Source organism: Panthera tigris, chromosome C1, assembly GCF_018350195.1.
Source record: "Panthera tigris isolate Pti1 chromosome C1, P.tigris_Pti1_mat1.1, whole genome shotgun sequence".
Lineage (NCBI taxonomy): Eukaryota > Metazoa > Chordata > Mammalia > Carnivora > Felidae > Panthera > Panthera tigris.
Window position 1 is genome coordinate 57,051,323 of NC_056667.1, and position 23,906 is coordinate 57,075,228.

Below are 23,906 nucleotides of genomic sequence, written 5' to 3' on the forward strand. Positions count from 1 at the left end.
ACTTAAAAATTTAAAAAATGCCTAATCGCAAATGAGAGTTCTAATGAAGAGTAGTTCAGTTGTAATCTACATTGATAACAGTTAGATAAGTAGAGTTTATTTTTATTTTTTATATATTTTTTAATATCCTTCTGGCCCAGCACTAATCCTCAGCCTCATCTAGCTTAAGTTAGCTAAGGACACATTAGAAGTGATATCTGAACAAACTGAGGTGTTAAAGAACAAGATTTAAAAGAAATACAAATCCCTTTGTCCAAGTCATTATCATATCATTTCTTTCTAAATTCCCTCCTAGTCCCTAATTAAAATAATCCAATTTTGGTAGTCTCTTCTACATGTCTTTTAATCCATCATCTTGTCTTACTCTTATAGATCAATTAATTAATTTAGTATCTTAACACTTTTTTGAGCATATATTGCATGTAAAGCATAGTGCCACATGCTTTAGGAATATAATGATGTTCAGAACCAGTCCATTTCATTACCCTCCTCATTCCCCAATTCTTCAGGTTCCCTTAGTTTTAAAACATGTTCCTTCAAATATTAAAAAATCTTACCTAAATCTTATCAGGGAAAAGGAGAAACTGTTCAGCTTAAGTTTTCCTGTTTAAATTTTTTGTGTTATTTATTCTGAGTCTGCTCTTAGTTCTTACAATAAGCTATATTTATATTCTTTGCTATATTTAGAAGAACATTTTAAAAAGTTTAACTTTAGGGGCTCCTGGGTGGCTCAGTCAGTTAAGCATCTGACTTCGGCTCAGGTCATGATCTCACGTTTTGTGAGTTCGAGCCCCGCATCAGGCTTTGTGCTTTGGAGCCTGGAGCCTGCTTCAGATTCTGTGTCCCCCCTCTCTCTCTCTCTCTGCCCCACCCCTGCTGTGCTCTGTCTCTCTGTCTTTCAAAAATGAATAAGCATTAAAAAAGAAAAAGTTTAACTTTAATGTCAGCTTTACAATCAGAAACATCCTCCTGTCATTTGCTTCTGGTGCTTTCTCCTTCATAGCACTTGCCACAAGAAGTGTTAAACGGTAGCTCAATGTGCTTTTTTCCTGCTGGCCTGGAATCTCCTTGAGGACAGTCAGAGCCTGCTATTCACTATTTTATCTCCAGTACCAGGAACAATTCTTGAACAATTGTTAGAACTGAGCTAGTTTTTGTTGAAGGAATAAATGAAAGAATTCATAACCTTAATCAACGTCAACTTCTCCATTTTCTACTACTCAGTAATTAATCTGTATTAACACTACAAATATTCATCAAGCAAAGATTGAATGAGGATGTACTACATGCCAGGCAATGGAAAGATAAAAGCTTGTGATCTCAAGGAGCTCACAGTACAGTGAAACCTATTTAATCACATTTGAAAACTTGATTTTGATTTTTAAAACAGGTAACACTGGTGCCTAACATGACTGATCACTCCTTCATACCACTCTCTGGTTATTATTTTTCTTGGAATATTTTAAATACAATTTGAACATATGAAACTGATTTACTTTAAAATCAGAGCTATATACTACTTTACTGTTAAGAAATCGTTCAGGCAATAGAGAAGCTGAAGGAAAAGTTTGGAAGAGGAAAAAGTCATGCAAAGTGCATTCAGGACTATTTGTGATGTCACATGCTCATGGAGCAGAAGTTAGAGAATTGCAAGCACAAATGAATGAAAAATACACCTGAACTATCCAAATAATAATCACAATCACATAGATAATATTTCTTTCTAATTATATGGTGAAATCCATAAGAATTCTTAAAGAGTATTTTTAATTGTGAAATGTAGTCTTTTTTATCTTATTCTCCAGATATCCTTCTCTTGCTTCTAAATCTTATTCAAGTTCTGGCTCTCATAAGAAGTTTTCAGTGATTCTTCTACCTAAAATAATTCTATCTACAACACAGAATTGTCAGAAAGGATAGTAAGTTGAGAATAAAATCAAGAGATCATGGGAGAACAAATGTGTAGATCATATAAGGATTTATTTACCAAATGTATTAATCAGTTATTAGTAATTACTTTTTTTTTTTAATTTTTTTTTCCAACGTTTTTTATTTATTTTTGGGACAGAGAGAGACAGAGCATGAACGGGGGAGGGGCAGAGAGAGAGGGAGACACAGAAGCGGAAACAGGTTCCAGGCTCCGAGCCATCAGCCCAGAGCCTGACGCGGGGCTCGAACTCGCGGACTGCGAGATCGTGACCTGGCTGAAGTCGGACGCTTAACCGACTGCGCCACCCAGGCGCCCCAGTAATTACTTTTTATAATTAATAATTAAATATTTCCCCACATGAGCATTCACAGTACATTTTGATGGTACTTTCTTAATGGTACTTCTTTAATGGTCCTTATCATTCTTTTCCTTTTATCAATGCTTTTATTCTCTATTAGATCACAAGATTAAATCTTACTTATCATTTACAATGAGCAAATCACTGCTCATAAAAATAAGAGAATAAATCCAAATCACTGAGTTGACTTCCATTAGTATTTTTATCATGAACAGATGGCCACAAACTTGGCTCCTCCTTCATATGAACCAAAGCAGGATTCAGTGAAATTTCACAAATTTGTTTAGTCATAGTCTGAATATCTGATTGACCCTCTGTAGATAAGCGGTTTTCCAAATTTGTTTTGGGACCATTAAAAGTTCCATAAAAATTCCCCAGATGATACATATGCACCCAATAAGTAAACATGTACAGTTCAATGACATCCATGCTCTAAGACTTATAGGTATGGGATCGTAAATATGATAAATATCCCTGCCTGCATAACACTTATACTCTAATGGGAAAGGCAGTCATTATTTGTAGTTATAATGCTTCTTGTACAAAAGGAATTAATTTTACTCCTACACTGAATTAACATTTATATATGTAAGTTAATGATAAATAAATAACAATAACTTATAAATCCCTATCTCACACAGCCACTAAGCCCTTTTTAGGTATGGTTTTATTTAATATTCATATAATATAGACAATTAGATATCATTTTCATTTTATAAAGGGAGACATTGAGGCACTGGCATTTTTTTTAATGCCAAAATATGGGCAATAATTAGCAGAACCAGAAGCAGAACATAGAGTTGCCTGACTTCAATGTCTTATTCTTAACCTCATAACCAGTTACTTCCACTTGGTAACTTTCTCTAGTGTATCTTCAGGAATTTTTTTATTTGTTAATTAATTTTGTATGGCAGAGGAAAAGTTTGGGTTCCTTGAAATTTGTCTTATTTCAGCTTGTGTATAATGTCCAGGACTATAAAAACATCCAAGTTACCAAGATATTGAAAATGGGTATGTGAATAATCATAGTTCAAGAGGGCAATAAAGAGTATAAGTAGGACCCAGGACTATACAAATATAGTCCAAGAATATTAAATTTTAGTAAGGATAATACTTCATACTTAAGTAATACTTTAGTGAGGATAGTACCTAATAAACTTAGCTGTTATTTCAAGCTGTTTCCATATTCTTTTATAAATATTTTGTGGTTGCTTGGATCAATTATAAGAATGTAATTTAAGAGACCATGTCTTAAGTTCATAACATATCTTTCTGAGGACTCCAAAAGAAAAAAAAAGACTCAGTTTTCTTCTCTGTCGCATAATATAGACAGAGAGGTGCCAAAACCTTTAAAGGAAATGCTTGATGCCAGAGTTTGAGAGGTTAATAATGATTTCTATGATAGACACTTGTCCCCATGTACAATAATCATAATTAGTCTCTACTGCCTAGGCTAAGAACAGGGATGGAACATATTCTCATATTCTCCAGAACATAAATTCTGTTATGTATATTCTCTACAGGTGCACACAAGCCTGCTCTCCTAAGGAGCTTTAAGATCTCCTGAGATTTGTGAGGTATGTAGGAAACTGTTGCTTGGATTACTATTTAGCAGTGGGTGGTTTTCGACATAAATTTGCAAAGGCTTAGAAATCTTCCCTTCTATATGAAGAATTTCCTGACCACCCTTGTCTGAAGTCATAAAATACTTCCCGTTGATGTATTCTTTCAGAAGTTGTTGTGTTCTTTCATAAATTACTACTTACATTTTCAAATGTAAGAGGGTCATCCTCATAGGCTGATATGACACTTTTCCCCTCTGCAGAAGTAGATTCCCCCATTGCTTGTTATGAGAAATCTAAATACAACCAGCATTTCCTCAATCTAGCCCCATTTGTGAAGATTTGATGGAGTCATGTAGCTGACTCATATGTTGGCATTTGACTCCCATAATCTCACCATCTGATTTTCTTCCCCAAACTATCTCATTCCCTGGTATATCTTCTATAATCCTGCTCCAAATGGTTGCCAATATCCTAGCCTCTACCTTCTTTGATTTCCCCTTTCTATCTGTTGTCAACACTGCCACTGCCCACTTTACTTGCAGAATAATGTATTCAGTATGAGCTTCTACACTCAGCTCTTATACCCAGCTCCAATACATCAGAAAAATAACAATAATAATACATTTATTCAGTTGTTATGAATCATCACATCCTAGAAAATAATAAGAATTATAAATAACTTATATAGATATGTATATATACACATATGTGTGTGTTTGTGTGTATGTGTGAATACATGTCAAAGGATTTCACTCTACTTTTCTATGTTATCCATAGACCCTTGCACTGGGTAAACACTGTATTAAATATTATTTAGTTTGCTTAAATAGAATAGACCATCAGATAAAGTAAATTAATAAAAAAAAAGATTTCCTTATCTCCAATGCTTCTGGAAAGGGGTGTATTATTTATTCAGTTTTATGTTACTGGAAAGGAGAGAATCTAGTAGTCCATTTTAGTTAGGAGTTTTTCAAATACCATCTATGTGAACTTACTGGACTTTAAGCTCTTAGAAGCCAGAGACTTGGTCTATTTCATCTTCATTGTGAAAGGTCATGAGAATTTAGAGGCAGGAATTGATAGACACATCCATAATGGATGTAGTTTATAAAAGAAAAAAACTTGCATAACTGCCCTGCTATGTCATGAGGAAAGTAGGACAAAGATGGGAAGGAGGAAGAGCGAAGGTATATGCACATGTTCTGCCCATGTTTGTTTGTTGTTATTGTTGCTTTGCATATGTTTCAAACCTTATCTGTGTTGCACTTTGATTTACTTTGCCTGAGAGAGAAGTTATGCAATTTATGGAAAAAAAAAATCTTTAAGCTCTTGTGGTGGCATCATCAGAGAAAAGGTGTCTGGAGGTGTTGCATCGCAGAGCAGCTGGCTGGAGGTGCAAATAATAGACTCCTTCCTGGAAAACAACAACTTTAAAATGGAGTCTACCTTCTGGTTGCAAATTCTCGGCATCATAATGGGGCAAGGTAACAGATACTGGTATCAACTGTACACATTGTTGAATAAACCTCATTAATTGAATAGACATTTTTACCTTCTTCCTATTCTCTGAGAGACTCAAATGCCCATGCTGATCTGGGAGCCGTGATACCGTCATTTATATTCTCCTTAAAACACTTAAAGCGTTTTGCATTAAATGTGTTGAACGTCATTTTACACAATTAACCATACCTTTAGTATGAAGTAGAATTTGGAAACAGAATTCAAAGTTTTAATTTCGTGGTCGTTTTTATGAAAATCAGCTAACAACGTAATTTCCAAAAAAAAAAAATAGGTGTATTAGAGGGCATAAAAATGGTGAAAGTATAAAAAGGAATTTTTTTGTAAAATAATTTTGGTACAGATTGTAATTACAAAGACACTTAAGCACACATTGTGGGTAGTATAAGCCAGCAACTTCAATTTTAAATTAAGGAGTTTTTAATGTAATAACTCTGCTACCTATATAAAATGTTGAGTTATTTCTGGGGAAGTAAAATAATCTCTTTAAATTTAATGTTACCATAAGCATAGAAATCTTAAGTTATCCAGGTGTGTACTTTAGAGAAACAGGAATATTATCTTGACATATTTAAAGAATACAATACATAAAGGTTAAATAGCAATGGTAAAATCTTCCTGGTTATTTTAGATATGCATTTAACATTATAATACCTTATTAGGCTTTAGAAGATAATATACTCATCCAAAATCATTTATATAATGAAAGTAAACAAAACAAAACACACCGTTGCAGGTTTAATACTATAAATAAATTATATTCATAATGATTTTCATATTATCTATTTATTCTCAGCCTTCCCAAATTCTTACTTGTTTTTTAAATGCCTTGTACATACAGAAACTGTATAGAAACAAATGCTACTCATTTTTATTTGAAATATCAAGCTTAAGACAAAATGACTGACAGTGAATTATATCTAATTTTCTCTTCCTATGCAGGAACAAATACACTAAGTGATCCATGCTCAGAGATAGCAGTCTATGGCATTTTCAGACAATGAAACTAGGAAAATGCTATTGAGCTTGAAGATTACACAATGTGAACTGTCAGTGTCTGGTAGGAAGAATAAGGTTATCAAAAACCCTTTGGCAATATCTATGTAATGGCCAAATTCCTGTCTGAACACTAAAACATTCCTTTCAGTCAACTAGGTGAAGGTTAGTTTATTGATGTGGTTTAAATCCAGGAGGATATCAGACATTCTCAGATCTGTGACCTTTCTCTTGGTAGAGAAATGAGAAGGAGCTGGGGGTTGGGATTGTGGGGATATGTAATGAATTGAAAGAACTTCAACACTTTTCCTTTTACCCCTAAAGTCTCATGGGATTTAACTAAAAACTGATTTTCTGTAGGGAAGATTTTGATTTCTGTACTGTTATCTTATTCCTGGTTATTTTCTTGCCACAGTTAGAAGATAGGATGAAATGAGACCATCTTATCCACTTACAAGTAATAAGGTAAACCCTCTGCATTTCAAATTTCATAAGAAGACATGCTTAACCTCAATTTAATAATTATTGCAGATATGCAAGTAATGAAATGTGCTTGTCTATTAGATTGGGAAGGTTTAAAAGATGACTGATACCCAAGATCAACAGTGGTGTGAAAAAACAAGAATTGTGATGCACAATTTATGACAACATGAATTAGTTTAACATTTTTGAGAGGGATTTTGGTACCATCTATCAATTTTTACATATTATCATTTTCAGTAATACTATAACAATTACAATATGACTATATTTTATATTATTATTAATATATATTTATATTATTATAAAATGTTTAGTTTATCAATATTTCAAAAAATATATGCTATATATTCTTACATAAGAATACAAATGTATGTGTACATGGAAATGCATCACAAAATTGTTACAATGGTGAAAAAATTACAAGTCCCCAATAGCATTAATAGGAAAGAAGTTGCATAAATTATGGTATATCCATGGAGTGGGATTCTATAAATCCTAAGAGAAAAGGAGATTACTATATTGAAACTGAAATAGAAGGATATTTCACTATATGTTATAAGCAAAGAGCATGTTATAAGGCAACATACATAGTAAGAATACCTTTCTGCAGGATAAAATTAATAATATAGTTGTATATTACTATATGCTGAGAAAAATTCAGAAGGATACATCATTGTAATAAATAAATGTAGTTATTTCAAGGGAAGAGGTTATAGAGCATTTTAATATTTTACTTCATAAAACTTCTGCATTTCCTGGGATTTTAACAGTAAATATATATTTCTTCTATGATCAGAAAAGAATGAAAATATAAAAATGTCTGTCAGAGAAACAATTCAGTAATATTTAATATGTTCTTTTCTTTAACAATGTTATGTTGTTACTAGTCTCTTTTTCTTCCATAATTTTCTAGATTACTGAATTCACTGCTATATCTTTATCAAAGAGTCCATGTATTCCAAACGGGGCTAAATTTGCATGTTTTTTTCTTTTACGTCTCATATTTAAACCTTTAATTGGTAGATAAACACCGTTCGTGATTCAAGTTGTTTGCGATACTGCTATCAGGGGAGTTGGCTTTAATCAAATAATAACTGAATGCTATCTCATAGTTGGACCTGTAATAATAATAATAATAATAATAATAAATTTCATTTAGTAGAACGTGTTCATTATCTAACTGATGAAGATAACTGGTATTGAAAGAGATTTGTGCCTACACTAACCCTGAAAATATATTAGGGAAATCAAAAAATAACTAAATGTGTTTTTGTTTATTTTACCTAAAATCTATCAGTCGTAAAGTCACCGCACTATCATTTGTAACATCATGGTGGCAAAGCTCATACCCACTGCTACCACTTATAATAGCATGCTCTACAAAAAAGAAGTAAACAAATGCTATTTCAGCTAACTTCAACATTTTGGCAACGAAAATATCACCTCAAAAATTGTCCTGTAAACAGATAAATTAGTTCCACTTCCAAAGTATGGCAGCCTAAATATCATGAAAATACTTGAACAAAATATCTAGAAATGCTGGAGCAAAATAACAAACTGTTTTTATTTATTATTTTGCAGACAGAGAAATTCCAAAAATAAGATAATTTCTTAGAGGTCAAAAATTAAGAGAAAACAGAAAATTATAGTGATAAGTAGCATTTAATTAAAAAAAAAAAAGAAAAAAGTTGAGAGGGTACGTTGCCTGGTTGGCTTGGTTGGTAGAGCATATGACTCCTGATCCTGTGGTTCTGAGTTCAAGCACCACATTAGGTGTAGAGATTACTTTAAAAAAAAAGAAGAAGAAGAAGCATTAAATATTTAACTCCTCTGAAGGCATTATGCCACTTAGTAATCTAGAATGTGCCTATTAACAGGCAGCTAACTAGGATACTAGACCTTTTGTTTACGAAAGATGGGAGTTAGGGGAGCTTGGGTGGCTTAGTTGATTAAGCGTCTGACTTTGCTTCAGGTCATGATCTTGTGGTTTGTGAGTTCAAGCCCTGCATCCGGCTCTGTGCTGACTGCGCAGAGCCTGGCGCCTGCCTGGGATTCTGTGTCTCCTTCTCTCTCTGCCCCTCCCCTATTCACGCTCTGTCTCTTAATACTAAATAAACATTAAAAAAAATTTAAAAAAAGAGAAAGATGGGAGTTAACTGAGACCTCTATTTAGAAGGTGGGAAACACATGAAGACCTACATTTTTACTAAAAGGTTAATTTAAAATTATCTACCCCTGGTAAACAGGGATTACAAGGTACATTATCTGCTTCACTCTTGGCTCTGAGTGGAGAAGAAAGTCTTTCTCTGAGAATTTATCATCACAGCCATCTCCTTTTGATCACTTGGGACTTATTTGGGTGGCCTGGGAAACCCATAGAAGTTATCTGGGTAGCTAGCTCTTCAGGGCACCTGAAAAAACAAATATAGATCCTTCTTGGAACAAAACATCTTCAGACCAAGGTTCACATTATTTCCACATGTAACATCTAACTGAAAATGAGCTCAGAATCCAAGGTGATATACCATCCTGAATAAGAAAATAAGTCAGCACCCCAAATTAGACCCCTTGAACTTCAGATATTAACACAAGTAGACACAATGTAATATAAAAGAAGGAATCAAAAGCAGTAAGAAACATGACACTTTCAGAAAAGATCAGAAAATTTTGATACATAAAATAGATTTTGAAATATAAATATAGTTAGTGAGATTAAAAACATAATCATGGGTTAAATATTACATTAGATAATTGAAGAATTAGTCAACTGGGAGAAAAAGCACACAAATTTACACAAAATGTAGCACAGACAGATGAAAGGAAAAAATGTTAAAGAGTGGTTAAGAGACATGGAAGATAAGGAAACAGGATAGGCAATGATGGAGAGGCAAAATATATCCAGAGAAAGGCCTCATTTTTTTCCAAAATGAATTTTTAATTCATAGCAGCATAAAAAATAATAAAGGAAATAACATTAGATAAAATCTAGGAAATAAAAGAAAGGAAACCATTCCTAAAAACATCAGTACTCACAGACAAAAAGAAAATATCTAATAGCAAGAATGAAAGAAATGATTGTCTACAAATAAATGGCAGTTATATTGAGGGCAAATATTTCAGCAGCAACAATGAACACCAAAACCCATGAAGTAATATCTACAAGATACTGAGGAATAATAACCATCAACTTTGAATTGTATACTAGTTAGATTATTGTTGAAAAATAAGGTGTAAGAAAGATTTTAATCTAACATAAAATTTTGGAATTTGAGTTTTTATAATTACATATTGTAAGATATCAGGTGAAAACTGTTAGGGAGAAAAATTCACTGAAATAAAATGTTATCAAATAAAATCCATACAATAGGAAGTTATTCTTATTAATCAATAGTATTAAGACTCTATTTTGAACTTTGGCTATATTCCATGCTAAATATTACCATTCTGAAACATACTGAAATAGTCTAGTATGATTTATGTACTGAAAGGCATTTCTTTGGCCTTGAAGTAAACAAAATAGTGAGACCTAACCAAAAAATGCTTGGCTCCTGACTACATAAGATGTCTCACCCATTCCATGCTGCTTTTACTAAAAATAAGTAATTTAATCAACTCATCAAATTGTTTGGCACCACCATTTGACTATTTTCTCAGGCAAATAGACTGACAAGATTGTGCAGACTGAAAAAGAGAAAAAAACTTATAAAACAAAATTACCAAAGTTGTCACAGCTTGATATATCTTTCTATAATTAAATTAGGATTTAATTCTATTTAAATTTACCTTCAACATTTCCATCTCTCTTTAGATGTTACCTTACATAACAAAAACATACTCATAATATTTTTTTCTGGCTATGTCTATTTTCTCATCATTGAATGGAAAACTGTTCTTTCCTAGGAATTATTTTTCTGGACCAGAGCAAATTCATGATACTATAATTGAAGTCCAAGACTTGTGTTATATAAGAAAATAATTACAGATGGGCCAATATAACTTCATAATATTGACCATAGCAAGGCACTATTCTAGCAGGTATTTGATAAAGGAAAACTTGAAAAAACTTAATGGTAGCTAATTTTTCAGTTATCCATCTGAAGATAGGACAAAGCACAAAGCAGAAAAAGAACAATGAATTTTTTTTTTGTCCTAACTTCTAAGGAAAGATAATTAGCATTTCTACATAGAAAACCTGGTTTAGCATAGAAAAAAAAAATTAGCATTGCACAGATTCTTTAGATTAAAGGATTATATCATCTTAAGGGAAGTAGAGTGTTATATATGATCTGGATTGTGTGTACATGTAATCTTCTGAACTCTGGCTGGTTATGCAGTTTGAATTCCTATATTTGCAAACCAATGGAAGTTCTTCAGTAGCTTATAGTTGTATTAAAAAAAAAAACTTTGCTGGGAAAGACATCAATTTCCTACCTGTTTTTATAATTCTTTCTTCAATTAATAATAATGTACTATATTAAAATTTAAGAACATACGACTATACAATTGTAGAATCATAAAGACCTTTAGGATGCTTCAACTACAAATATAAATGTTAGAATGAAAAGTGTATTTTAAATTTTGTACATAGATATGAAACTACCTAGAGATAACAAAGATGTTCTCAATAAATTTTTATGCATGATATGTTAGATAACTCACATGCATTGCTTTTAAAAAGAGATTTTATTCCTGTCAGTTGGTCTTTTTCCTCACATGTTATCTAAGATAACCTTCCTGTTAGACTACTGGCATGACACATTTAGTCTGAACTGCTTATGAGAGAATTGCCAATTTTATACAGCACTAGACAGAGCAAGGTCTTGGGCTTTCACATCTGTTATCAAGATATCTGTGGTGTGAAAAACATTAAAGAAGCTCTCATGGATCTATACCATGCTTATAAATCGATATCCCAAAAGAAAGGATGAAGAAAAGTCAAAGACATTTTAAAGAAGAACAAGACGAGATGCCATGTTCTTCCTATATATCAGTATCGATTATGAAATGACAGCAATTTAGAACAGCTTTTAACTGAGACAGTATAGCAAGACAGATGGAACCAAATGCACAGGCCAAAAATTGACCACTAAGCTGGTATATGATAGAGGAGGCATCAGTTTCTCATGAGGAAAAAAATGGAAACAAAAATTGAGCCCTTACCTCACACCATATACACAATCAATTTCAGATGGTTTAAAGTCTGAAAGTAAAACATTAAAATTATGAAGCTTTTGGAATATAGTATAGAAAAAAGGTATTTTTAATGTTGGGATAGCAAAGGTTTTGTTAAATTAAATGCACAGCATATATCATAAAGGAAAATGCTGATAAAGTTAATAATACTAAGTTAAAACTTCTTTTCATAAAAACATCATGTTAAGGGCACCTGCATGGCTCATTTGGTTAAGCATCCAACTCTTGATCTCAGCTCAGGTCATGATCTTAGTTCAGGTCATCTTCTGAAGGATCATGCCCCGCATCAGGTTCTGCACCGATAGCATGGAGCCTGTTTGGGACTATCTTTACCCTTCTCTCTCTCTCTCTCTCTCTCTCTCTCTCTCTCTCTCTCTCTCCCTTTCTCTGCTCTCCCTCTCTCTTCCCCTCCCTTGTGCTCACATGCTCTCTCTCTCTCTCTCTCAAAATGAATAAAATAAATAACATAAAAAAACATATTAACCATATTAAGAGTGATAATTAAAGGTGAAAAATAACTGACAAAGGATTAGAGAGCAGGTCACACACACACACACACACACACACACACTCCCCCAAAATTGAAATGAGTGAGGTATATAAACCAAGAAATTCAAACTGGAAATGTGGATTATTAATAAACCTATGAAAAGGTGTTCAATCTATTAAGTAACCAGGAAATTATGCATTTAAACCATAATGAAATAACCATTTCACAACCCTAAGACTAGAGAATGTGAAAATATCTGATAATACCAAGAACTAAAGAGATGTGGTTCAAAGGAGACTCTCATAAATGATAGTAAAGAAGTAAACTCAAAAGAATTTAATATTGAATATATTCTACAACCCAAGAAGTCTACTTGTAGGTGATATGTAAACTAGAAAAACTCTCATACACATACATAAAGAGATAAAAAGAGATAAAAACAAACATGTTCACATCACTTATGAAAGCAAAAATTGTCATCAGAATGTGAATATGATAAATTTATCCAATCAACTATCATACAGCAGTAAAATTAGTGAACTAGAGTGACACCTATGAAGATCAATTATTCTTAGAAACACAACATATTTTAAAATATCAAAAGCAAGTTGCAAAAGAATGCATACTACATTATATTATTTATATAAGGATTAAATTTCCAAAGCAATGCAAAAACATCATTAGCAGTAAAAGTGCGTGAGATTTATTTATGTGCAAAGGTATAAATAAACACAAAATTTAGGAATGAGGTTACCTCTGAGGGGTGAGGAGGCAGAAATAGAAGAATGAGAGAGGAAGCTTCACTCTTTCCCTCCTCAGGTGTGCGGTAAGTACATCAGTGTTCATTGTATTTTGTTACCTTAAATATGCAAATTAATGTTTAAAAATAATTATCCAGATAGATTAAAAACCACAACAAAGAAGCATTCACTTTAGCTAGAACAGGTTGTTAATCTGAGAGATTAGTTTCACGGTAAAGGCCATGTAACTAATTTGAGGAAGAATTTTAATGATTCCTACTTCCTATTCAGAGCTTCTCCCCAGCTTTTCAAAAGCTAACCACAACAATGCAGCACTTCCTATCCTTCTTGTACCCCACTGATACTGATCATTATTATTAATAAACCTATGAAAAGGTGCTCAATCTATTACGTAACCAGGAAATTATGCATTTAAACCATAATGAAATAACCATTTCACAACCCTAAGACTAGAGAACGTGAAAATATCTGATAATACCAAGAACTACCGAGATGTGGTTCAAGGGAGACTCTCATAAATGATAGTAAAAAAGTAAAAATAACTACCAAACTCCTCCAGCTATTTCAAATTTTAAACATGTTTGTCTATTTTCCCAACGACCAGTATCTAACTAAGCTATTAACAGTTGGTAAAGCTAAAAGTGTTGTGCTTCCCATAGTAGTTTTACTTTAATGAGGAATTGCCAGAGAGGAAATCTTTTAAGACAAGGGTGACATTTCAGGCCTCCAAAGAGAAATATTAGGAAGATAGTTGGCACTTGATTGTTTAACATCACAATATGTCTTTATTCTCTAGGAATTTAATCCTGGGAATAGATTATCATTTCAAAAATTGTAGTAGTGTGAGTAAAAGGGATTGATTAACAATTTACAAAATTTTATAGGGGTGATGTCTAGCCTTTCATAGATGTAATCTGAATGGCTAATCTGGTAAAACTACCTCAATCTAATTTTTGAAATTGTTGTTATTTCTGCTTTTAGACCTCTGCTTGAGTGACAGCCTAAGGGTATTCATTCATCTTTCTCCAATTATCACACAGTCATCTGCATTTCCAGAGGGTTGATGACAGAACAACTTGGAGTTTAAAGACAGCACCTGTATTTGCATTTCAATAGTTCCATAATTCTATGAAAGCATTGACATCTCTTCAGTGTGCCTCATTGTTTAAATAGTGAAGGTAGCCACATTTGTTCAGGATTCATAAATCTTAGAAAAAAAAATAGGCCATAGTATCCAAAGCCTCTTCTACAGAAAATATTCATCTCCCTCCTTTTCTTTTTTTAAATGCTAAAATCATGTTTGTTAAAAACCATAGGTACTACATCCCATCTGTACATATATAAAAACTTTTATCCATTTGGGTCTTTATAACCTGAAATCAAGGTTCGAGGATAAAATAAAAGGAAAAGGAGGACATATAGTTTGAAGTATATTAAAAGGACATCATCAGTTTTTAATTTGGAGTTTCAAAACATCTGTCTCCCTATTGGGAAGGAACAAGTTTGTTTTGAGTTAGGGACTTTATTGGTGGGTATGTAAGCAGTTACTTATAGTCAATTATGATTTTAAGTAGAATGATTTTTGTCAAATATTTTGGTACAAGAGAATGAATCCTAGAGGAAAAATAAGAAATTCTGAGTTCAAATACAAGGCACCTGGGGACCTTTCTGAGTTGAGCCTTTGTACCCTTCCTGTAAGTGTAGATAACATTATCCACCAAGTACTCTTAGGAAAGTGAAAATTCTGTGTAAACTATATCAAAAAAACCCTGGAAGTTTATAAAAGACTGCACAATTGTATAATTGTTGTGTGAGGTTAGTTTTTTATATTTTCAATCAGTACCTAAAATTTTTCATCTCACTGCATCCAGCTGAGACACTGAGATGTGGTAATACGTTTACAAGGACAAAACTATGGGTGGAAAAGAATAGAGCTCCACAGAGGTCAATTCAAAAATTTGTCATTTTAACATTCTTTTTCCATCACCTTGCCATTTCAGAACCGTTTCTCTGTGGTGTTTTATAATACATTTTAAAAATGATCTGACTTTTTAAAACATATTCTCTCTTCCATATGCAAATGATATCGAATACTGGGAAGGTGTCCTTAAAAGTCAGCCCACCTTCATGGCCCAGGTAAGTGGGAAATAATCCTCATTCTTGGTACTCTGCAGATTAGATGTCAATCTCCGAAGTATCTTCCTAGCTAATCCCAGCAGCCAGGAAGGTTTTTGACCTTGAAGATTTTAGCATTGCAAATCTAAGAATATAAGCAAGTGCATTTTCTTTTTAGCAAACTCTGAGTTTACATCCACCCCAGAGTGGCAATTGAATGCCATGCAGCCTGAATGTATTCTTAGGAAATGGAGATTCTTTCTCTTCCATGTGGAGGAAACAAAAAAAACCCTATAGCCTATATTGCACAAAAGAATGATTCCAGGATAACAAATCCAGTTTCAAAGAGAATTCATCAGATGGGTTTAAAGAATAAAATAGAAGTCTAAAAATAGTACTAACTTCATCAGTATGTTTCTTAACATATTGCTGCTTATAAGAGTTTAAAGAGAAGTGTGTGAGAATAAAGTGTCTGTGTGTGCCTTTATGTGAAGGAGCTAGGAGTGTGTGTGAGAGTGTATGCTCATGGCAGGAGGAGTGGCGGTGAAACCATCAAGGGTAGTTGGGAAACCCCTTCTCTTTTTGCGCACTCCCAGGGTAGCAGCCCTGGCCACAGAATGAGAAGGAAATGTCAGAGCAGGCACAAAGGTCGCTGCCTTGACTGATGTGAAGTGACCGACCCGCAAGCAGAGACTTTTCTCCTTGGCAGCCAACAACCTGCAGCAGGAAAGGCGGGCGGGGGAGGAAACCCCGAGGAGGCGCTCCTGGCCGCCTCTTTGCTGAGATAGCAGGAGCAGCAGCCTGCGGAGCCACGAGCGCAGCGTCACTGAGCTGGTGCGGGTGCAGGGGCGCTCAGGGAGGCGCAGAGGCCCGGAGCCGCTACAGCCTCGGAGTCGCCCGCGCTGCAGGACGCCGCGCCGCGCCGCGCCACTCGAGCGCCACGGGCCAGTCCGGCAGCAGGAGGAGCGGTTGGCGGAGCGCTGCCCTGCACGGTTCCTTGAGCACCTGCCCAGCCCACCGCGAGCTACGGGAGGAACCCAGAGATCTCGGCCTTTTGTCCCGTTCTCTAAAAGCAGCTTGTGAGCAAGCCCGCAGAAGGCGAGCATCTCAGTTCTCCGCCGGACTGGGATTTTTCTTCTCAATTTGGGGGAGCCCGTGTGTAGAGGTCAGAGAGGCAGGCGAGGATCCTCAAAAAGGGGCCGAGGGCTGTGAAAGTGGGCACCCCCTCTTATCACTGGAAAATCTCCTTGACATTTTTCACACTTTGAGGCAGCTGCAGCTGGTGTCGTCGGAAAAGGGGGTGGGAAAAAAGAGAGGGGGCGGGGAGAGCCGGGAGACACAGCCAAGAGCCACGAGCGGCGCCTCCTCGCCTGCCAAGCCTGGCACCTGTGCGCCGAGCCACTGCACGGAGGAGGACCCCACTCCAGGAGAACCTCGGGCTTGAAACCACGGACACCCAGCCCCTGGGCAGCGGGTTCTCGCCGGAGGGACCTGCAACCGCCCTCTCGGACCGCCGCTGTCGCCTGCAGACGCGGGAGCGCTCGGCCCCTTAGAGCCGCCACTGCGCCGGGTCCTCGGGGATTCTTGCCCAGCGGCAGGCAGGGTGTGTTAGAGTTGGGTGCACGATTCGCCTTCTCTGCTCGCCTCTTCTCCGCCCGGGATTTATTGTCTGTGGAGCCTTCTGGGGGTGGGGAGGTAGCTGCGCCTCCGCCACCGCTGCCGCCGCCGCCGCCGCTGCTGCTGCTGCTGCGGTCGCTAGCGCGGCGCGCAGGGCAGGCGGAGGCAAGGGAGTGAATGCGCTCCTGCCTCCCTGGCCGACACTTTGGGCTTCCCCTCAGCCGCTTCCCGCCGGAACCTCTCCAGCCGTCCACCTGAAGGGCACCGGCATCATGGTCTAACGCGGCACCTGGCTGGAATCCCCTTTCTCCTCGTCTTCCTCCTCCTACTCCACCCTCCTCTCTTCCTCCGAGGACCCTCGTGCCCACTCCACTGCGGACCCCCGAACACTTTAAGGAATAAGCCTTGGCAGCTGCACGAGTCACTCTCTCTGGAACCTCATGGGCAGTTTCTCCCGCCGGCGATGTGAGTAGAACACTCTTGTTTCGTGGCCAGTGGGGGCTGCGGGGGCCTCGCGGTTTTTGGCCTCGGCGACCGTGAGCGCCCGAGGTGTGGGACATAAGCCCCCGCGGGGGGAGGGGTGTGGGGGGAGGACACGAGTCTTCAGCGCTCTCAGGGAGCTGCTCGAGAGGTGGCCCGCGGAGGCGGCGGGGATGTGGTAGGTTGCGGGGCATTTGGAAATGGGTGCTGTCTGTGTGGGTGCATGGGAGCACCGAGTGGCCTGGGCTGGCGGGAGACCCTAAAGGGTTACATACTGCGAAAAGGAAAGGTAAAGAGCCAGTGTTGGACGCTGGTGCTGGGACCATTGGTGCAGCTGGCGTTAGTCTTAGCTCCTCTTTATTATCTTGGGTATCTCCTGTAAGCTTTTTCTTGGAGGTGTTTGAGGGATGAAGCGCCCGTTTGATCGTGTCACACACGCACACACACACGCGCGCGCGCACGCACACACACACACACACACACACACACTTGTGGAAGGTCGCATTTGTCCCTTTATCTTGGAAGGTGTAGTATTACTGTTTGGTGTTCGTTTGTTTGGCAAATGCAATTAGAAAATCTTTATGCCTTTGGAATTGAAGGGAAAGGGTGGGGTTTGTTGGGGGGGGGCTGGAGGGGAAGAGGAGTATGACAGATTGGAGGACAGAAAGAAGTGGGTAGCAATGGAGTGAAAGCTTTTCCAGGGAGTCAGGGAGAATGATGCCTCTCTCCCCTTAAGCTAGACAACTCCTACCCACACATCTCCTTTGTGTTGCAAGGCGAAGCTGGTGAACCTGCACGATTCCCAGTCCCAGAGCTGGGCCCCCTTCAGCATCTTGCCTCCTCCTCTTAGAGTCATTAAGGATGCAGGACTAGTTTCGGATCCTACATTGAAAGAGGGAGGGAAGCACATTAACATTACGGTAATCATGGCATCCTAGCTCATGGACAATTAGATTGGTTCCCGAAGGTCTCTAGTCTCACAGTTTGCAGACTCAAGAATGCGGGTGAGGGGATAGGGGTTGAACAAAATGCCTTTTAAAATAGTGTGACTTCATAACGGAGATGGCTGCAAAACTGCTTCATTATACTACTTCTTGGCCATCAGGGCTGAATAAAGGACCCGCCTCCGCCCTCTCCCTCACTGTCTCCTCCCCACCAAGTCACAAAGCGAACGGGCTGGGCGAGAGGGCACAGCGCCAGGCAGAAAAGGGAAGGGGTCACTTTCACAACTCCCGGGAATCGGCTTCAGAATGCAACCATCTGCGACTCCCACGTTCCTTTCGAAGTTCTCCTTCAAAAGGGATTAGAAATGATGGGGGAGGGGTCAGTGAGACATAAAGGTTCTCCACCTGCGCTTTTCGATTACTTTCCCATCACACTTTCAACACACTGAATTTACCTGCAGTGGTAACTGGGTCAGCACGTAAATATGTGTACCTGTATACACTGAAATGTAGCTCTTTTGATAGATGAAAAGCAATTCGCATGACAGCATATTTTAACCTTGGCAAAATTTCTAAGCACAATAGAGATTTTTATAGCGTGGGCGAGAAGAGTGCATTCCAGCGAAAGCAGGACACGTGATCTCTCCGACGGGAGAGATACAGTATTAGGAACTCGATTTTCTTTGTTCCAGGCTGAGCCTATGAGATGCTCAGCATCCGGCTGCTTAAGTCCTCCTATTAGAAGGTAAAATAATAAAGTTGACCAGGGGCGAGAGTAGGAGGTGGAGAAGCACAGGTAGATACCGGCGGAGGGCTTGGATCTTCTCCCCTGCCGCCCACTTCTCTTTTTTACCTCCCACTTCCCGCCCCACCCCTCGCCCCAGCTAGTCTCCTATTTAAAAGTGAGGCATTCCTTCCGGGAGACGTGGCAGAAAAGTTCTTCAGCCCCTGCACACGTGAGTTCTTCAGCGCCTCAGGACCTGCTGCTGCTATTCGCAACAGATTCCGTCACCTCCCCAGCCCATGTCACGCCTCCATCCAGGCGTCTTGAGCTGACTTCACCTACTCTAAGAGAACCACCAGGAGATCTTTTTGCAAAAGACAGTAGAGGAGGGTCAAATCCCTGCTTCCTGAAAATCATTCATCGCACCGGGGCAAGAATGAAGAAGCAGGGATGTTCGAATGATTTTATTTTTCCTTAAAAATAAGAGTCCTAGGACTCAAGTGTATCGAAAGGGGTGGTTTAGCCATATTTGCATTTGGACTCCCAGGGAGGTATCTCAGGCCTGTGGAATGTCCCAAGGTGTGATTATTTATAAATTTAATGGATGTAGAACGTGTTCTAGTCTCGCCATTTAAATAGAGTTATCTGACCTGGAGTTCTCTTATTTCATTTTCACTCCTTGTTTTTTATTAGCCATCTTAATGGGCTGAAGTTTTAAAAATGTGGGCTATTTCTGTACTATACTGCATTGCATCACATAATATGCTGTGGTAGGGAAAGCAGAGTCAAATTCCATGACATATTATGAAGTGAGAGTTCTTTAGACATTTTTTTATACTTCACTGTCCAAGAAAAGATGTGTACTTACCATGGCAACCCTTACATTCTCTGTCACGTGTGCCTGCACATATGCAGCTTCAGAATTAGAAACAACTTCTTAAAGAAATAAACCTGGTCCAGTTGCAGTAGCCATGTTTTATTCAGAATTTTAGCACTGTTTTAGGCTAGCATTAAAATTTCCTTAATTGAAATCTTATTCCACTTTCTTTTGTAGGCTTTCAATGTTTCCGTTTCCTCTGTAAAATACAGAACATAGCTTAAAGTTTTTGTGTATCCGTATTTTTGTTTGCTTTGGATTTGTTTTTAAATGTGCAGATACAAGTGACTATCACTATGAATTTTTATCACTTATGAAAGTCATTAAATAATTATCTTACCCACATGGAGTTAATTCCCAGGGGTATTTCTTAGAGCTCTCTTATTTGCAGTTCATAGTGTGTGGTAATACTTGATAGACAAACTTGGTCTGTTTAATCATGTCTTAAAATGTACACTCTAGAACAGTTGAAAATTTGAAGATGTTATATTTTACCTTGATTAATTGCTAACTTAATAATCGATGTATCGAAATTACACCTGTTTATACTATAATTTTATCTTCAGATGACTATGGTCTTAACATAAGGATAGATCACACATTTCATGGTATTATAAGTTCATTGTATATCCAAATTAACAGAGTACACAAAGAGTAACCAACTAGTGATGAATTACCATCCAAGTTATTTCTGGATTCTTCTTACATTTTCTTATTTCACATAAATTATTTCATAATTTTCAGAAAATTCTTCATTTAAAGAATATATGTAATTCATTGAGTATAACAGTTGTAACAACCACACCATCAATAAAAGACATTATTTGGAACATTTTGTTCTTCAGTAACAATGACTGCTCTATAGTGTTACCCATATTCTTTTTTGGCTGAGTCTAGTCAGTCATGTGAATTTGCAATATGACTCTGGGGAGACCATTAATTCAAATCTGTGACACAGGACAGATCTTTTAGCTTGTGCCAAGGCAAATGGTCACTAACTAGTTCATATTTCCAAGGAAATGACTTGGAGATGACCCTAGGATCTTCTGAGAACCCTGAAGTTAGTTTGTGTTTTTGTTTTTGTTTTTCATATTGACTCTCTTAAATCTAGGGGTCATATCACTATTCAGTGGAGAGGTTTTAATACCTCAGGTTTAAAAAAATGGAATCTTAATATTAAAATAACAATTTGACCGTGTAGTATAGCAATTAAATTGTATTCTGAGGAAACACAAAAGCAGAGAGGCGATGCATAGATGGTAAATTTTACATATGTGTTGAAATAATGAATTGTGAATTGTCAAGGAAAACTCAAAATTACAAGTGGCACTATATATGAACCAACAATGTTTGGAAGATGATGACCCTAAAACCAATAATATTTTTCCTTTATGAAGTTTTTAGCCATGTTTGGTTAAACAAATTTGAATCATTATAAGTAGTAATGCTTTATAGAAAATACTCTAGTGAATTATCCTGACGTAGTGAAAGAGGAGTAAGAAAACCTTAGTTTTCTATGGTTTTCTACTTTTCTTACTTCCAGAATTAACATGTGATCTTTGGTAATATAAATTAGCCTCTTTTAATGCTATAAAATAAAGGTAGTAATAATTGCTAGTTTATAACTCTAGTGCATAGCAAATAAGACAAAAAGGTACATGAAAAGTGGTTTGAATACTTTAGAAGAGTGGGACATAAAAATTTGTGATACAAACCAATTTTTGTAGTCATGTGGGTGGTGGGGGGATGGTGTGTATAGTGATGGCATAGTAGTATATTTTTAAGGTATGCCATTGAAATAGTTACACATATCTGTCTTCTATATTGGAATTCAGTGATTATGCTCAGAAATCCATGAGCTTTCATGATCGGGAGTCATCCCTTGTCATCTTGCTTCCCTTACCATAGTGCATGAACTATAATCATAATTAAAATAGCAGCCACCAGTTACTAAACACCTATCATGATTCAGATGCTTTACTTCAAAATAGTCTTGCCAGAAGCTTATTCTCACCATGTGAAAGATTAGAAAATTGGGGTTCAGTGACAGAAATGACAAGTCCATGTGACATAGCTAGAAAGTGATAAAGATTTAAACCCAGATTTGGCTCCTATGTTTTTTTTTTTTTTTTTGTTTCATACCATGCCCTCTCCCTCATAGGTATAAATTAATACTTGTTAAATGACTGAGATCTGTAGATCATAGAATTATATCTTTTTTTTTAAGTTTATTTGTTTTGAGAGAGACAGACACAGCATGTGGAGGGGATGGGCACAGAGTGGGGAGAGAGAGAGAGAGAGAGAGAGAGAGAGAGAGAGAGAGAATCCCAAGCAGGCTCCACACTGTCTGCACAGAGCCCTACACAGGGCTCAAACTAACAACCCTTGAGATCATGACCTGAGCTGAAACCAAGAGTCAGACACTTAAGTGACTGAGCCACCCAGATGCCCTTAGAATTATTTCTTAATGAATAAAGAAAATTTAATATCTCAAACCAGCTTTTCAAAGTTATTTACATATTTGGCAATAATGCACCATATTAGTTTTGTGACCGTAATTTAATATTGGCACAGAGATACTGCTTATCTTTCTGGTAATTAATTCATGACAGAAACATTTAATACGCTATTGGAATCTGTCATATAAATGTACATTAAGGGGACTTTCAATAAAGCAAGTTTGAGTCAAGAGCTGTCATGTCTACTTCGAAACTATTATGATATATTTGATACATAAACCTCTGGAGAGGTATCATATGTGCTATTTAAGTTGTTAATCATAATAGAACATTATCATTTGTTTTTCAATGACACATGGAAAAAATATTAAATAAATTTAATGACCCACAGGAATTCCTGCATATACTCCTTTTCATTACATTGTTCCTTGCTTGAAAAATGACTTAAAATCTCTATACAAAAATATTATTTTACTTTAATGCACATGAAAGCAACAGTCACCAGAGATGAAGTATTGAAATTTAAATTAGCATTGACATGATCTGCTTAAATATTTTAACAATGGAATAATTACATTGTTGAAAGAACTCATTTATTGACTTCTTAAAGATGTAGTTTCTTCAGTTGTGCCAGGGTATTTTTGCTCCACATGAGGTTCAGTAAGTTTGAGAACATATTTAACAGATACCATGCCCAAGGTAACAAATTTGTTAAGAACAATGGAATTGTAGAATTTGCATGTGCTTTTGTGTGTGTGTGTGTTCTGATGAAGAGAATTAAATTTTGTGCTATCCAGGAAGTAAACACATGCTATATGTTTTAATTCAATTATAGAAAATATTTTATAGATGGCTGGTTGCATTATCAAATTAATTGGTAATAGAAAGGCAGGAAATGAGCTTTTCTGAGATAGAGTCTAAGTGTTAGGAAGACATTTGTTGCACCAAAAAGGAGAGCAATGGGCACAAACCTACGCTATTTTAACTAAATTTAAAGAATTAATGTGACATAAATAGTGTAACTAAAATAATTTATTTCTTTAAAGTTTATTTATTTATTTTGAGAAACAGACAGACAGACAGACATGTGCGGGGTTGGACCAGAGAGAGGAGAGAAAGAATCCCAGGCAGGCTACATGCTGTCAGTGCAGAGCCTGACATGGGGCTTGATCTCCTCAGCCATGAAATCATGACCTGAGCTGAAATCAAGAGTCTGATGCTTGACTGACTGAGCCACCCAGACATCCTGTAACTAAAATAATTTAAAAGTGCAAACAATTAGACTTCTTGAGTAGTAACTATTTAAGTATTCTGCATCTAGGGTATTCAACATTGTAGCTCTTACCATGAGCAGTCTTAGAGTCATGTAGGATGCAGGTGCACCTCAGACTGCATA

The 23,906-nt window shown here is 36.8% G+C and overlaps 1 protein-coding gene across 1 annotated transcript in view; it reads left to right on the forward strand.

Moving 5' to 3' along the window:
* Positions 1-6,772: 6,772 nt before the first annotated feature.
* LRRC7 (leucine rich repeat containing 7) overlaps positions 6,773-23,906 on the forward strand; it is a 556,339-nt gene continuing 539,205 nt past the window's right edge. Inside the window, exon 1 of the mRNA XM_042996209.1 lies at positions 6,773-6,832. The gene's annotated coding sequence lies outside the window, so the exon portion shown is untranslated. The remainder of the gene's footprint in view (positions 6,833-23,906) is intronic.